At 39.0% G+C, this 17,183-nt stretch overlaps 1 long non-coding RNA gene across 2 annotated transcripts in view; it reads right to left on the bottom strand.

The window, feature by feature from the left end:
• The window catches only part of LOC108448765, a 23,767-nt gene extending 15,298 nt beyond the window's left edge, over positions 1-8,469 (bottom strand). For both annotated transcript variants that reach the window (XR_001864786.1, XR_001864785.1), the window contains exons 1-2: positions 4,520-8,469; positions 1,893-1,968 (exon numbers count right to left, since the gene is read on the bottom strand). This is a non-coding gene — a long non-coding RNA (uncharacterized LOC108448765). The remainder of the gene's footprint in view (positions 1-1,892; positions 1,969-4,519) is intronic.
• Between the last annotated feature and the right edge of the window lie 8,714 nt (positions 8,470-17,183).

The following is a 17,183-nucleotide window of genomic DNA, read 5'->3' as shown; positions in this document are numbered from 1 at the left end:
TTGCATAGAAGGAAAAGAGTAGAGGGCGGGTATTGCCTTCAGGTGCATCTCAGCGGGAAAAAAACCCCAAGAAATACAGTATATGATCATCTTTCATATGTCACCAGCCAGTGCTGCACTAGTGACAGCTCTCCAGTTGCACTGGTAGGGAAGAGCCTCAAAAATGAGCTCCAAGGTAAAACCTATTTGTTCCCTGCAGCCCATGGATGGTACTTTACTGTTCAGTTCTGCCTTGCAGCAAAAGAAAGCCTGGCTAATCTGCTCTCTACACTGCTTTCACTAGGATGTGGTGTCACAGGAGAGCAGCAAGGGCATCACTAGAAACACAGAGTCCTGACACAAGATTTGCGTATCTGAGCAGAATTCAGGATAGATGGAGCTGGGTCAGCATTACAAAGTAACTGGGAATTACAAAAGAGTTTAAAAAAAAGGAAAAGACTGTGCTGCAGTACAATGATTCACTGTGAATCTGATTCAAATATTATCAAATAGGAACACCTTCTTTTACACTTTTGGGAATTAAAGCAAGCACTAGACAAAATGTACTGATGGGGAATGTTGATACTTCATAACAAATGTTCTGATTTAACTGTAAAACTGTCTTTCCTTAGAGACATGATGGAATAGTTGACTTAGAGATATTAAGCACAGATTCCTGGAGTTTTTTTGAACTTGAGTCTAAATGAACATGCAGGGAAATAACATCTTAGTTTAAGAAGTCACAGTGTATTTCCCCATTTTTCACTGACACTGACTGAAAGATAATTGAGGGTCTTGGATTAGGTTCTAACATGAGGCAAATAAATTAATCCTGTTGTATTCAATCAATTTTGGTTGTGTTCTCTGCATAAATCAAGTCCAGAAGAGGTCTTAGCAAAGACATTTAATTCCAGTTCTGACAATAAAAACAGAGCCAGATCGAGATGATTTTATGGTCATTTTTAGACTATCACAACGGATCATAAAGAAATGCACCAACACCTCTGTCAGAATCAGGTATTCAGACTCACAACCAGACAAATCAGGACATGCTGAAGTCCCAGAGCCCTCATCCACATTTCTTCCCGAGCAGCGCACAGGTCACCTCTGCTCTAACCTACAGGACAAACAACAGCCCAAATCTTGTCTGCCTAGATGTGAAGACATCTGACAACCAGTTACTCTCTGGAAGAGACTATCCCATTTGAGGCAGTGGTCAGCAACTTTCAAGCTTCCAGACAAGGATGCTGACCCATTTAATCTTGATAATCTCCTGCTATCCTTTACCAGATAGAGGGCACAAACTACTGATGAATGCCAAGGAGTAAGAACTGGTACGAACATGATGTAACACAGTGAAGTCCTGAGCCAAGACCTGCTGGACCAGCCAAATTGCATCCCAGTGAACTATCTGAAATGATGAAACTATCAGTTCTTAGAAGTTGTACTCTGCATCAGTGCCCAACACCAAATACTGCCAAGAAGTCTTACTATATTTCACTTTAAGTAACCCAGGCACTTGGAAGATTACTTAGAGTGCAGATCTCCTCTGCCTGTTTCCATCAGCTGAGAACTCAACTGTGCTCCCACAATCCACTGCATTCCTTGAGAGACTGATACTTTGTAGAAATTTTACCCAAAAAGTGGTGACCCAGTCCAAGTTCTGTACAGTCTCAAGAAACAGGCCCTTGATCAGTGCTCCCACACCTATGTGCAACAACCTTGCTCCATGTTTGCCTATCAATCCTTTCCCTCACTCCTTTTTCCCTTCATCAAATATCAGCAGTCCCCTCTTCTTTTCCAGGCTCCCTTCCCTGGCATCTACTGGGGTCACTGCCACCACGGCTTATGGATGAATTTTCTTTTAAAAGAAAATCTTTAAACTTCCTTTGATATAAACACGTACAACTGACCTGTTTCTTCCCACTCCAGAGGGCAAAGTACCAACCTCATAACAGCTCAAACAGTTCTTCAAGCCTTCCAGAGTATCTGAGAAGAAAACAAAAGAAAGGAAAATGGTTTGTCCAAGCCTCTTGGCACCAAAATAATGCAATTTCTCTGATGTTTTGTAATTTATTTATTTTGGAATTAAGGTTAGAAACCAAAGTAAATAATTCTGGCTTTTTCTCCTTTTTTTCACTTCCTTTTTACAATACTGTTGCAAATAATATGATCTCTTTGGAATAACTGTTACTTTTGCTTCAATCTTTTTGGTTTTTCACAGGGTCAAGTGTCCAAGGAATGTTGTTTCTCTGCATGAAAAATCCCAGATAGCCCAAATGTTATGTTTGGTTACTTCACTTATCCTTAAAAGCTAATTGGTTTGTTGTTTTCCTCCAAATCCTACCCTGGATTTTAATAATCTGTGACTGCAGGAAGGTAGTAAAAGCATAGTATAGCCTTGATTATCTGTCATAATTACATTACTTTCTTTATGTCCTATTTCTGGGCCTAATTCTGACCCTGTAAATCCTGTCAGATGCTGCAGGTACACAGTATCTCCATTTTCTCCATTTCCTACTGATTATTTTACAAAGACATTCAGCACATCATGGATTTGAGCTTTGCTGGTGTCAACAGCTCCCAGCTGGGTAAGAGAACAGAACCAAGCTCTCTGTGCTTGTATCTTCTTCAATAAAGAAAACTGGAATGCATTGAAAGCATCTAAATACTTAAAAATTTGTCAAAAGTCAGGTGTTGAAGTCTCCTTTTCTAAGGTGACTTGGTCACTAGATGCCCAGTCACTACACCAGGTGTCAGTAGGGCCTACCCCTGAGAATTTTATACAGCAACAGTTTCTTCTGTTTCAGCAGTGCAGTGATATTTATTAATTGCTCCAAGAGCCTTGCATGAAAGGACTTGCAAAGGTAGAATACACTATTCACTCTCATTAATTCATTTCATAAACTACCTCAATGTCCTTCTTAAGCTGCTGCTGCATCTGGAGCTGTTTCCAGTTACAGTTGGGATTAGCATTAGACAAAATGCAAATTTGAATAACCTGGCTATGAAAGGAAAAGAACAGGCTGTTCACACCATTTTTATTTGCAATATTATGTATTTTTACATATCCTGCAAACATTAATGAACAAGTAAATGTTGACTGTTGGGCTCCCTTCTTTCTGATTAATGCATTTCTTCATAATAAGCTATGATCCTCTACATTTCCCTCCAAACCCTGTTGCCTGAACTATTCATTAATACTCCAACTAAAAAAATTCTTTAGTTAAACTCTTATGCATCTTTATTGCTTCTTTAAGTATCCAAAGAGTGATGGACCTGTACCAGAGAAACTTGCAGAAATAAGAAATCCCTATTTATTTGCTATGAAGTTGAATAGGTCATTTTTAAATGATCTGCTAAAGTAAACCCAACAAAAATAGTGCCATAGGATTCAAGCATGATTGACCGGTTGCAGCTGCCTCAAAAAACACAATCTTCTTTAAAACATGTCTATTTCTTCAAGGAAAAAACCCCAAATCTTTAGGGTAAGTTTATCCCTTATTTGATGTAAAAGAAAATAGTTCACTGTAATCAGCTTTCTTCATCTCACTAATGAATAAGTCAAATTCATTTCAGGAACAGAATAGTCTTTCTCATGATGTGACATACTTTGGAATGCTATTAATGCTTTATGCTGCACGCACAGTGTTCGTTTTGAACTACCTATACACTGTTCACAGCACTTTAAATGATTACATAGTAGGTGTGTGTTTATATATAGTATGTAATCATCTCAAATGCTGGGATTGCAATGCGAATAGGTAATAGGAAATAAACTCTACTTTTGATTACATAGGCCTGTGATTAATTGTTTGAACTTTGGTAAATGAAAAAGACTTAATTAATTTTAAAAAAACCAACGAAAACCAGAAACTCCTGAAAATGGGTTGTTATTATTTAAGGTTTATATGTATTTTATGGGGTTTATGTGCAGAGTATAGCAGTTTTTTGGGGTTTGTTTCATTTTTTATTCAATTTGGTTTATTACTTTATTCATTGATTTCCCATAATAATGCTCGTGCTTATATACTGCCTTTCACTTGGGCTCATAAAGTACTTTACAAATATTAATATATTTTTCTCACCCCTTTTATTTACATTCCCCTTCTAATGTAACTATCATAGACTAGCTGTATATAAATTACACTGAGAGAGCAAGAGAAGCAGAAGGCAAAACATGTACCAGATGGGAAAAAAAAAAATTACAATTCCTGGAACAAAAGCCCAAAATGCCATATCCCAGGTGGCTGTTGCACCTTCTGGTCTGCCCTCAACAAGAAGAAGTAGGATCGTGGATAGTAAGGCTGCACTGGGGCTGAGTCAGCTATGCAGAGGTCACTCAGACATTGGGTCAACCTGTTCTTAAAAATTTCCTATTACAGAAATTGCCTGTAGAGAGCACAGACTCTGTTCTCACCTTGAACTACCCATGCTGTTGGAAACTTTTTCCTAATGTCTAATCTAAATCGGTCGCTTCAGGTTTAGCTTATTACTCTATGTCTCATTCACTTGGACACAGAGAAAAATTGCTTCCTACCTTTGCAGCAGTCTCTTCTCAGTTGGAAGGCAATTATCCTGTAGCACCTGTGTCTTCTTTCCTCTTTAGATGAAATAACAGCAGTTCATTAAATCCTCAGTGGTAGTCATTCTCATTGCCTTGCACTTGCCAGTCTCTGGTGTTATTTTCCATGGAGCCTAGTGTTGGACATCAGATTTCACCAGAGCACCTTCACTTACCCTGCAGGGCTTGTTCTTTTATAGAACATTCTGAGTTGGAACAGATCCACAAGGATCATCCAGTCCAACTCCTGGCCCTACACAGACACCCCAACAATCCTACCACATGCCTGAGAGTGTTGTCCAAACACTCCTTGGGCTCTGTCAGCCCTGGGGCCATGACCCTTCCCTGGAGAGCCTGCTCAGTGCCTGACCACCTTCTGCGAGAAGAACCTTTTCCTGATATCCAACCTAAATCTCCCCTGACACAGCTCCAGCCATTCCCTCAGGTCCCGTCACTGGTCACCAGAGAGAAGAGTCCATTGCCTGATCTTGCGTACCCAGTGAGTGCTTGTGTTTTGCTCAACAGCTTGACACCGTTTCTTTCCACTAATGATGCCCAGTAATAGCTTCAGATCTTCCCCTGCAGTTTCACCACCCAGTGTATTCTGGACTGTCACAGCTGGCTGTCCTTGTACAATCATATTGTTGGTCAGCATTGTACAGTTCATATTTGTCCTTAATTCAACTCTGCTCTATTTTTCAGACCATTTCTCTAAATTATAAAGTTATTGGAAAAAAAATTCTTATTTTCCCAATATGCCTGAATCTGCCTAGGATGGTATGGTCTGCATATTTACTAAGCATAACCTTTGCTTCATTATGCAAGTTACTGATGAAGAATTTACTGCTGCATCCAGAGTACACGGGATCCTGCTTGAGCGTTTGGCAGTGAGTCATTAATACCCTCTGTGAAGGAGGCTTTCCAGAGAGTTCTGTATCAAGCTTAGGGCAGTTTAATTACAGATGCACTTTTCCCAGTCTACTTTGGAAGCTGCCATGTTATGCTTACAAGGCTCAAAGTGCACCACTCTGGCCAGTTCTACTATAGACACTCTTCTTTTCTAGAAAAAAAAACAGGTTTGAAACTTGGATAATTTGCTTTTGACAGACCTTTGTTGTTTTCCAGTTCCTTGGTTCATTTTGTTCTGTGCTGGCTTTGGGTTTTCTCCTTAAAAATTATTTGTTTCTTCAGTATTTTTTTCTGGAAAGGCTTGCTGATCTGTAATTCCTCTGAACTTCCTTTTCCCTCTTTTTAAAGATAAGGACTGCATTTACTCATTTCCAGGATCTAGGACTTCATAAATCCTTCATACTTTCTCAAAGATAATTTTTGATGCCTCTATTTGATTCACCTCTTTCATAGCTCCCAGTAAAGAGAGACCAAGTCCACCCAATTTCACAAGTCAAATGTTGCTTAGCTCCCCTGGGATGATTTCTTCTCCTGCTGTAGCTCCAAATCCTGCTTCTCTTCCAATGTTCATGTGCAGCTGATCTTCCTACTGAGAACTGAACTCTGATTCACAGAAAAAAAAGTGGTATGAAGTATGTTAGCTTTCTCAGTGGTACCTATCAGGAAAATTGCTATCTAAAACAGTATCCTAGCACTCTCCATCATTGATAATCTCCCTATTCTTTCCTGGAGTGTCGTATTCTGTGCCCTAATGAAAAGGCTGATACTGCAATAACCAGAATAACTCCTGCAGAATCCCACTTGATACATCCTTCTCATTGCATCTTATATTGTACAATTTGTCATTATTAAACAAGTCTTATCAGTATAAAGGGCTATTTGGGCATCTTCCTGCTCCTTTCACTTCTCCTACAAGATTATTTCAGAAACACAGATTTGACAGGAGGCTTGAGCAGTGTCCATGAAAGGCTCTCTAGCCACAGGCACTTACCACTTTAATTCTGCTTGGCATTTAACAGATTTCACTTATGTGGTTACAAAATATATGGCACTGGCATAACACTTGCCATCAGAAGAGTTCAAAGCACTTTCCACATGAAACTTTTTAATAAGGCAAAAGTAAAGTGACTTTCCGGAGGTTGCCCAGCAAGTTACGGGCTGAGCCAAGATCACAGTCCAGACATCCCAAATCCCAGGCCAGTGCTCCATCATTATGTCATCCAGGCTCCCCATATTATTAATGCTCAGCCTAAATATATTCTTGTAGCAATTGATTTAATGCCATTAGTTTCAGACAGCTAACCCAAAGCTCCTTTAGTTATCCAGCCTCCAGGGATTTACTGGAACAAAGAACTTCAAGACTGATCCAGAAAATAACATAATAACTTTCCCGGGAATCCTAGCTAGAGTTTCCTAGTGGTAAAGTTATTTTGAAGGAAAATGATCACCTGTAATTCTAAATCCACTGAAAATCAAATGTAAAGATTACATTTAACTAAGTACATTTGTGAGCAGGCCCACAATGATTTTCTGCATTCCCTTTTCAGATGGTAACGTTCAATAAAGATGTATAGTAGTAATTAATGGCATGAAGTCAAGACAATGATCATGATACATGAAAAGAGAATTAAGTAAAAAATCCTTAGGGTCTTAAAGAGATAGTAGGGTGGGTGGAATTGGAGGCTGCAGAAAAATTATATCCATTCACCATCTCTTGGGCACAAGAGGAGATAAAGTTTCTGCATGAATTATAGAAACAGACCAGATTAAACAACAACCAAAGGGAGATGAAGTACCTTCACATACAGCCATAGAAAGGGACTTTGGAGTCCCAAGTCCTTTGTCAGTGGCCAGAAGGGTGCAGTTCAAAGTCCTCAGAAGATGGCAGAGAAGTTGGAGAACTCAACTGTTGATTAAGTGTGTGAGAGAACACAGGCAATTGGGACAGCAAGACAAATATGCGCCAAGAGAAAGATCAGGAGGAGGTACAGAAATCTTCGTATTAAATGAGCCACACAGTTTTCTTTGCTTTTGGCTTTCATAATCCATCTTACTGAACTAGGTGGAAGAGGCTAAATACACTTTTCAGTCCAGTGTCTCAGATCCGTATATAGATTTTCTCACTCACCTGGATACCTCCATGGTGTAGTTTCAAATTACGGAAGCTTTCAGAAAGATCTGCTTATGCTGTGTGTTCTCCAGGACTGTATATCAAATAATGGAATATTATCTTCTTTCCATGTACATTGTATGTTTCCTTTACAGAACATTTGTTTTTCTCATCTAGACAGCCTTTGGAACAGACCTTATTCTTTATAGTGCTTTTTAATTGCCATTATATAACAATGCCATTTACTAGGTTTTATATCAATGAAATTTACCATACTTTTTACAATTTAGAATAACTTATTTTTATTATCTGTGGTTCAATATGGATGTCAGTGTTCTTAACAGCTAATCTAGTAATAGCTTCTGTTTTCTACAGCTGAGTACTTTAAGAGAATGCCTCATGCTTCAAATACTCTATTGGGTACACAGATAAAATATAAAATAAAAATATAAAATACAGAATCAATTATTTAAAGAGAAAATTTAAGAATTGTAGTAACATATAATGGAAAAGTAAGACTTTCTCAATTCTAAGCAGAAACAGCCCTGAACAAATGGAAAAGTTAAATTTCATCCTACCGCATTTTCAGCTCACTGATGCCACAATTTTACATGGATAGAAAGACTAAACATCTGATTTTCCTTTACATTCAGATTCAGCATCCACCAAGCCTGATGCATTATACTGTCTGAGTACATCCCAGCCTCAGAAGAACAACTGAGATTTTAAATGGTACATCTTAAGGATGGAATATTTAAAGTAACAGCAGACTTGAGGAAAAAATTTCTCAGTATGTTTTGTACAAGAAAGACCACTCCAGTTACCTATGTACCCAAGCTGAGATTTAAACATATTTTTATGTATATACAAGCATATATAAACTATACACAAATATACTTTTTATAAAGTATATACAAGTATATTTTAAGTATACTTTTCATGACAAAGCAGAAAAGAAAAGCCTGTGACTCATATTTAAGGTACAGAGCAGATTTACATGCAAATCTCTCAACTCATTCAGGGGAGATGTTTATCTGCAGGAAGAAAGCAAACACCCCTCAACATTAATCTCATGTGATTGATATCTCAATGTCAGAACTCGAGCTCTGAATCTTCAATAAATTGCTCAACCCCCATATAATATGCAACTGTATCTCTGTCTGCCATGAACCCTGTTTGAATCCAGCGCTGCTCGTTTTATGTCAGGCTGTTTATCACCATCCTGGTCTCAAAGCACAGGAGCAGTCAAACACCTGCCTCCTGCACTCAACTGCCAGGTCTGAACTTGGAGTACTTGAAGAAAACCATTATAAATCTCACACACAGTAATTTGCAGCGTTTTATCAGCCTCCACTAGTCACTGATCAGACTGCAGCAGTCCACAGTCCTCCAAGCCTTAATCCTTGTGATTTCTGCTGGCAGCCCCTCAGCAGCCTGACCTGTATGGCCACCTGCCTCAGCAATACGTGACTGCATAGGCATTGCTTATGGCCTGTCCAAGGAAAGATAAATGTGTTAAGAAACCTCCTTTTCCCTTCCTAAAGCTATACAGTGTCTCCTAACTTTGTCCATGTTTCCTAGTTCTCTGTAGCTGTCTTTTCTGAATCAGATTCCAGTACAAGTGTCAAATGAACCAGTTGTATCAGTCGTGACAGTATGATTTCTAACCACTTCTTTTGTTTGCCTTGTCATTTTTCACCTTCAGTAATGAGAAGCACAAGCTAGGGAAGGTCACTTTTATTGCCTGTTTGGACATTGGTAGTTCAGGAATGGAGATTAAAACTTAGAAGAACAGCTGCAGTTCCTTGCACACTAAAGTATATTGCTTGTGCTTAATTCTGATTACAGAGGGGTGTTCTGTTGTACTGTTCTACTTGTGCTGAGATGTCACCTGCCCTTAGCCAAGCACAAACCTTGTGGGTTAACAGTTTTTGGAGAATTTGCTTTTGCCTTTCACCTGAATAAAACCCACCAGAACTGACTTTCACCCTCCAGAACTGACAAAAACCCATGCAGAGATGCATGTATATAGTAACATTAGCTGAAAAGAGATGGCAGCAGCAGCTTTTTGTGGTGTTGATGTGTTTGGCCATTTTCCCTTTGTGTTGGCCTTATCTTTTCCATGTGCTAAACAAAAAAGTTGTTCAAGAGTTTCTTCAACTGTTCTGCACTAATGGAAAAGTTATATCACATAAGGCTGATGTTCCCCTCCCAAGCTGAGCTGAGTCTGGTGCTTATAGAGGAAAAAGCATAAAAACAGCCAGGAAGTATTTCTTTTCTTTTCTGAAATTTTTCTTTGGATCAAATTTAAGAAGTGGTCCTGAGAGAATTCAGTGCATCTCCTGAATACGTTTTTCCAAATATCCTTCCAAAGAGCAAGTCATCACATACCTATAGGTGTCTGCACTTTCTATAGCAAGGACTGTGCTAAATGAACACAAATTGTTTATTTCTACAAAGCTGAAATTTGGTAGTGATGCCATAGTGATTTTTTGCCTTTTCTTTTATACCCCTTTTATATATCTTTTTATAGCTTTTGTATTCTCAGTGGTTTTTGCCTACATTCTTAGACTTATTTGTCAAGCTAGGAGACCAAACATCTTAGAAACCCCAGACCCCAAGGTCCTCTCCAGAACACATTCTGTAAACTAAGATAGAATCATCCAGGGGAAGGTTCCTTGAGGAGGGGGGCTCATTGGAGCCACTCATTGGGGAATTTTTGATAGAGATGCTAACTAGTAAAACCTATAATGTTATACCAGATCTATCGTGTGTGTGTATCACGGGGTGCATTTCAGCACATTCCACCTGCACCTAAGGATCCTTAAAATAAATACTGAGGTAAAACCCCTTTCTTGTCAGGTTTTTTGCATGTTAGCTCAAAGAGAGCTCAGGGGTCTAGCCACAACCCGACAGCACTACAGCAGGCACAGACACTCACAAAAGCGCAGGTAGACAGGGGTGCGCTCCTCACCCAAGGGAGCCGTCCCTGACCAGGGTGTGAAGGCATGCAGAAGGTTTATTGAGATGAAACAATGGGGGGAAGAGACAGAAAGCTGAATATCTGACAGGGTCTAGGGATTTTATAGTGGGGATAGGAAAGGTGGGGATAAGGGATACAGCAAATGGGATACGTGACAGGAGAGAGGGTTGAGGGCATGGAAGAACCAATGGGAACAACACATAGGGGACTTAAGGAAGAAGCCAATGGGGTGTCAAGTACAACAGAACTTTCTAGAATTAATACATATTAATTTAGGGTAAATGAATATTAACAAACTTATACATGGAACAGGGAGGGGAAAACATGAACCTATCACATAAAAATATGTAAACTGTGGAACTGGGGGATTATGATCTCTCACCCTAACCACGGAGTGAGGCATTAAGCTTCGGTGCCTGACCACCACAGCTTGGTGTCTGCTGGATCTTCAGGGGTCAGGGTGGCTGCAGCCACTTGCATGGCTACACTTTCTCCCTTCTAACCGTGCTTGATTCTTGATTTTAAGACCAGGAAAAGGCATCAGTAGCATCAGCATTTTGAATTCTGTTCATGAAGGGAAAATTATAATGACAAATTCTTTTTAAGGAAGTGCAGAGGGATTCCTTGTGGAACAGGGGCATATGATACCCCATGACAGTCTGGTCAACCCAGGGTTACTGTGGAAAAACCCCTGAACTGGCCTCAGGCTGCAGGCAGGCCTGGGAGACACCTGGCAACAGGCAGCCTTGAAAATCCTTGGCAAAGTTATACACTGGTCGGCTCCCCCACTGCTTAGAGACCGTCTCGTGGGAATAGGGCGTGAAGTTTTGCAAAGTAGATATAAGTTGGTGTAACTAAAGAACAAAGTGGAGCACGATGCTCAAATTGTATCGGTGTTCGTGTCGTGACTCTGGCTGGCTCCCCTGCACTCGGAACCAACCCCCCTGCAAAAAGGAAGTATCTGAAGAACCACTGGAAAGAAAAAAAACCCTGAAGCTACCTTTCTCTTTGGAAAGAGACATTTCTAAGTGCCAAACATATTTTCAGCGATTGAAAATATAATGAAAATAGAAAGTTTCCTTTATTAATTACCACAGCATTTTTTCTTCTACTGGAACAATTTTATCAGGTAAAGCTGCAGAAAAACATTATATTTATACTAGCTGGCAGATCTTTACCATCTTCCCAAAACAACCATAACTCCTAGTGTACCATAATAATCATCTTTGGCCACAGTGGAGAGACACATATGTGTCAGGAGGACAGCATGATGGCATTTGGTGATATTTCAGATACACTTGCTGTGACAGCCAGCTGGGTGGGGTTTGTCTCTTTAGGTGAATTTCCACCAAACATACACTTTCTAATACTGTCTGGACCCTCTGATTCTGTGAGAGAAATCTTAACTCAAGGCCCATACACTTCCTTTAAAAAAATAAACTCATAAAGAAAATTGCACATTATTGCTACATTAGGCAGCTTCTGATAGCCCAAGAGAAACCTTTTTGACCAGAATAGATTTGTTCATAAAATCCAGAACAGCCTCACACAGCTGATGAAACAGCTGATGCTTATTCTAGTACAGACAAGTTTTACATGGGGCATCATGAACAGTTTGAGTTCACTGAGGTAGAAGAGAATAGAAGAGAACAAGAAATAAACATCAAAACTTAGATAAGTTAGATCAGGTTCTCTCATGTATCAATGGAGGCAACTTCCTGAGGACTTTCAAATCTGTTTCACCGCATTATCACTTCTTAAGTAGTCTTAAAATTCTTTGTATTCACTTCACTTCAAAATATCACTGCTGGAGCATCTCCTCAAGCAATCATTATCCTGATTTCATCAGTAAAACACGCCAACCAAAAAATGTCTCTGAACTAATCTTTTCCATTGGCAGCTGAACAATTTTCACTACTTTGGAAGGACAAATATTTTACCATGGCAGGTATTTTTAAATCTGAGACCTGACCTTGGTATCCACGAATGTAATACATATTTGCAAACTAAATTTTGAAAGCGAAGTTCGCCATCTGCATCTCTGTGTACCCAATTCCCACTTTGATATTTAGAAACAAACTAAGATTTGTAAAGACAAACACAAAAGTGTGGGCAAAACACTTGCTCACATGAAGAAAGTAAGCATTCTTCTGAATATCTACTCCTTACCTGACATGTCAGTCCAAGGACTTAATGCCCAAACATGCCATCTTATGTATAACTGCTAACATTAACTCCTGTGTTAATGCTAAAGTACCTAATTTTGTGATAGATAAGGTCTTAATACATTCATCCCTTTTTGTTTAAACAAGAGACTGGAACTCGCAAGGTTCTGGCATTTGTTATTTTTGGCAAAACACAAAGGTTTATAGAGGTTTGTTATGCGCAGTAAATGAAAATGCAAATCTCCTTAGTACAATGAAGGCATTTTGTACTCAGGGCTGAAAATATACCCAAAGTACAAAAGTAATTGAATAAATGGTTGCATTCCTAACTATTCACTGACTTCTGCTCTTCTAATTTATTTTTTTCATCCACACTATTACTAGAGGAGTCATTTACTGAAAGCTCATTTCATTGTGAAGCCCAAAACTATTAAGAAAGGCACCAATTCCTTTCACCACTTTGAAAGACAACAGCTTGACGTGCTGTGTATACTGCCTGAATTTAAAGCTATGCAGTTCCTCTTTCAAAGAAAGGTTGTGACAACGCTGTCTCCACATAACCCATCTTTTAATCACAAGTTATAGTAATCATGAGATAGGATATTCCTGGCCGGTTTCACCTGATTGTATTTAATAGAAAATGCATCACTCAGCCATGTCGGAAAGATGAGACTCCAGCTCCCCTCTTCCTGCGATATCAAATTATCTGGTAATGCAGATGAAAACACGGCACATCACAGCTTGCAGCGCCAGCTTCGGGTTGCAGAATAATGGTATGAAATAATAGCTGGCATATTTAAGTTTAGGATAGTTCCAGAAATAGCTAGTGCTGCATACTGCAAAGAAATATTAATAGAACAGGCCACTTACAGATCAGAGACCCTGTGATTTTAACACTGCAATTTGGCATTATATACTTGCATATCAATGAAATACGCCATTTAAGACATAGTTCTATTTTCTCATATGGAAAGAGCCCTTTTCAGTTAATTTAAACTGCAGTTCAGCTCTGAATGGGGTCACAGTAAAAACTGCTTACCCTTCCACAGACTTATTTCTATGTCCAGGTACAGCTGATACTTCACACTGCTAAATCTCTTCTTTTTCCCTCTTCACCCATTTCTACTCTTTCAACAAGGACAGAACCAGTAGAGCAAGGAGCATTTGTGCAGGTTACTTGTCACCAGAGCCATCAAACCTGTTTACTATGATCAGAGTAATTATATCTTTATCCGTGTTGGTTCATTAATGATGAATGATGCAAAAGGAGAGAAGAACTGAGCTGGGCTCTCAGCCCTCCATTTGAATTTCCATCAAGGAAGCAAACTGTTCCATGGCCAGTAAAACTCCTAAAACTGTGTTCCTGTGGATTTATGTCCTATGCTTCAACTACCTGTTGCCCAAAAGTGCAAATTTTCATTCCTCAGTGATAAGAGAGTATTTCTATGGGGATGATCTGGTGTCTACATGACTTCCCAGTAACTAATGATAAGACTGATGTAATAACTGACTTTTTTTAAGTAATTATGCTTAAGCTACAAGCATATGAAGCTTTTGTAATGAAATGTAAGAGCTCATAAGCAATTCTTTTCCACAGAAAGGTGGAAGATATCGCTAAGAATAAATTTTCACAGAGATAAAAAGAAAATCAGGTAGTACGGGCCCTCACAGAAAGTTGAATATACATATACAATTTCAGCAAAAAAAAATTGTATCAATCATTCAGACAAATAAATAGCATTTTTTCATAATTTGAAATACAAAACTGCAAGGCAGACATCAAAAAGTTGGTGATCTGGTGATGATGGTCTCTAATTTAACTTTGGATCGTTTTAGACATTTTGGTGTGTAAGATCAGCATAAAAACATTCTCCAACAGCTACTCAGAAAAAAAGGCCCTGGATTTATTCATAAAAGGTGCCTCTGAGAGGGAGACTTACTCTCCATCACTTACTACAGTGTCTTGTGGATTATGATTATGTGATAGGGGGCTTTTGTTGATTATTTCATTTCCAATCTGTTGGCAGAATGGAACCAATTTTCCACTGCAGTCATCTTAGATCCTCCTGTTGCCTTCCTTAAAAACAACTAGGTGATATTTTATATGTTTGAAGTAGCATTTCTCCCATTTATGTTATTTTATAGCAATATTAACTTAAAATTTCAAATAATACATGTCAGGGTGCGTGTATACATATTTTTATGTATAAAATTGACACACCTACAAGGGTGAATGACTGACATTGACATACATCCTCATACAAATATATAGACCTCAGACAAATAGGCAGTTTTCCTCTATAACTAAAACACTGAAATGCAATAAACCCATTTATAATCATCCTCCAAGCACATGAAAAGTTTCCCATAAATGTTGTCATTTGACCTTTTCAGAAAAGGTCACCAAAAGGCCATTGATCTCTCATTGGATTTCGATTACACACACTTTGAACCAAGGATCTTTACATTTACTGCTCTCATTTATCACAGAATGCTGATTACAGGAAACATCCAAATTCTGACATTTCAAAGGTCAGTTTGCAATTTTTAAAGATTCCTCTCCATTAGTCATTTTATTGCCTGTTCTGCTCCTCAAGTAATCCATTAGAAATACAAGTTTACTTTTTGATCTAAACAATTTGTATCAGAAGCTCAAATTTGAGTGGAATTAAAAACCACTAAAAGGAAAGACAAATTATTATGCTGGTTATTCATCAGAGAAAAACATTTTGCTCAAGATAAACATCTTTAAGTTTATATAGCTGCAGAGGTGGTTGATTGGTTTTTTGGAAAGGAGGGGGTTGCTGTTGGTTTTCCTAATCATACTTTAGATAAAAGATGAGACACCGAACTTGAAAGCAAGTGGTGTGTATAGTTTTGATTTCTGAGTTACCTCATTGGCAGGTATAATGTCAGTAGCATTACAACTCTCCAAATCCCCCAAGTTCTTCAAGGTCATGCCTAGGCCACATGGCAGGCATGTCTAATCAGCTCCTACATTCTGCTTCAACATTTCAGTGAAACACATTCTCTTTTTGAATGCTCATAAAATAAATGTCTTCTCAAATACATTTTAGTCAGGGATTACTTGTCACTATATATAAAAAAAAAAATTATCCAAAAATCTTAATTTGGTGTTCTGTTGCAATAATAAAGTGAAATAAATGTTCATAGCTCTGAGCACTGACATGATGCTCAGCTTATTACAAAAGGGGAACACTTATCTGTGATTGATTTTTCTTTTCATGAGGTACATGCATCCCTTGCCAACTGAGCTGGAAAACCCCACAGATGTACATCTTCATATAGGCACAGCTACTGTGATGACCTGTAAAAGGATATTAGAACATGAGTGGCTTTTTCTGTTCTCTATTGACTGTTAGATATGTGCAGGTATCATTAAGTACATTTGCAAGATCACCCCCAGGTCTTCCTTCCCCTGCTCCCTACTGTCCCGCCTGCCCCAGGGTTTTGCCACAAAATTATATAAGAATTATTTAATATTTAATTAAATTTTGATATTTAACTTCAAGAGAAGGACTGGTAAGCTCTGCAGTGGTAGGCCCCTTGGTCTGTAACAACTTCCATGACGAGCCCTGTGCAGCTGTTGGCCTTGGTGGCCCTGGTTGTAAAGTACCCTGTCACAGAAGTGACCCAGCCCAAACGTGAGCTCCACTGACTGGCATTAGGCAGGTATTTCTATGCACCTGTCATCAGGAAAGCTGTAGCATGGGAGTAGGAATACACCCCTAAACTTCATTAGTAACAAGGTGTGAAACCCAACAAACTGTCTCACAGAAATGTGTTCAGGGACCCCAAGGCTTTTTTTTGGTGCACCTTTTCGTAGGTTGAGTTGACCTGTGGTGTTAGATCTTTATTTTGAGCACTATACATTGAGGTATATTTTGATACGAAATATGGGATACTGGGGCTTTGCAGAGCAACGATATACTTAATCCAGAGTAGCTGAATAAATACCAAACAAGCAAAATTTGACAACCACAGTAAATCTTACACCTCTGGCATTGCCACAGGACTGCAACAACATATGCCATTTCCCTTTGGGATATTTGGTCTGTCCACTTCAGAGTGCACAGTGTGGATATGCTCAGGAGTGGTGTTACGACTTTTTGTGGGGGAACAGTTTGAACATCAGCATTTTGTACTGGCTGCCAGTTGAGGCCCAGAATCACTTAAGTATCTGTTCTAATGCCATAGAAGATGGAAAGAACCATGAAGTGCCATGACCGAAAGGTGCATAAACTATTCATGCTGAATTTCACAGCTGCAGGATCAGCCCTTTGATGCACCCATATAACTCATCTACTATGGAACATGGAAGAAATCTCCCTGGATTAGTAAATTCCTACATGTTAAAGATCAAAATGAGTCTAAAGGGAAAAAAAACCACATGTGCTTTTTATTCCCACAGCCCAGACTTTTTGACTTTTGCTGGAGAGCTACAGCATATCA

The sequence above is a fragment of the Corvus brachyrhynchos genome, unplaced genomic scaffold, assembly GCF_000691975.1.
Source record: "Corvus brachyrhynchos isolate BGI_N302 unplaced genomic scaffold, ASM69197v1 scaffold98, whole genome shotgun sequence".
In the NCBI taxonomy this organism is placed as follows: domain Eukaryota; kingdom Metazoa; phylum Chordata; class Aves; order Passeriformes; family Corvidae; genus Corvus; species Corvus brachyrhynchos.
Note: the sequence above shows the minus strand (reverse complement) of the source record. Positions and strands in the feature narration are given on the sequence as shown.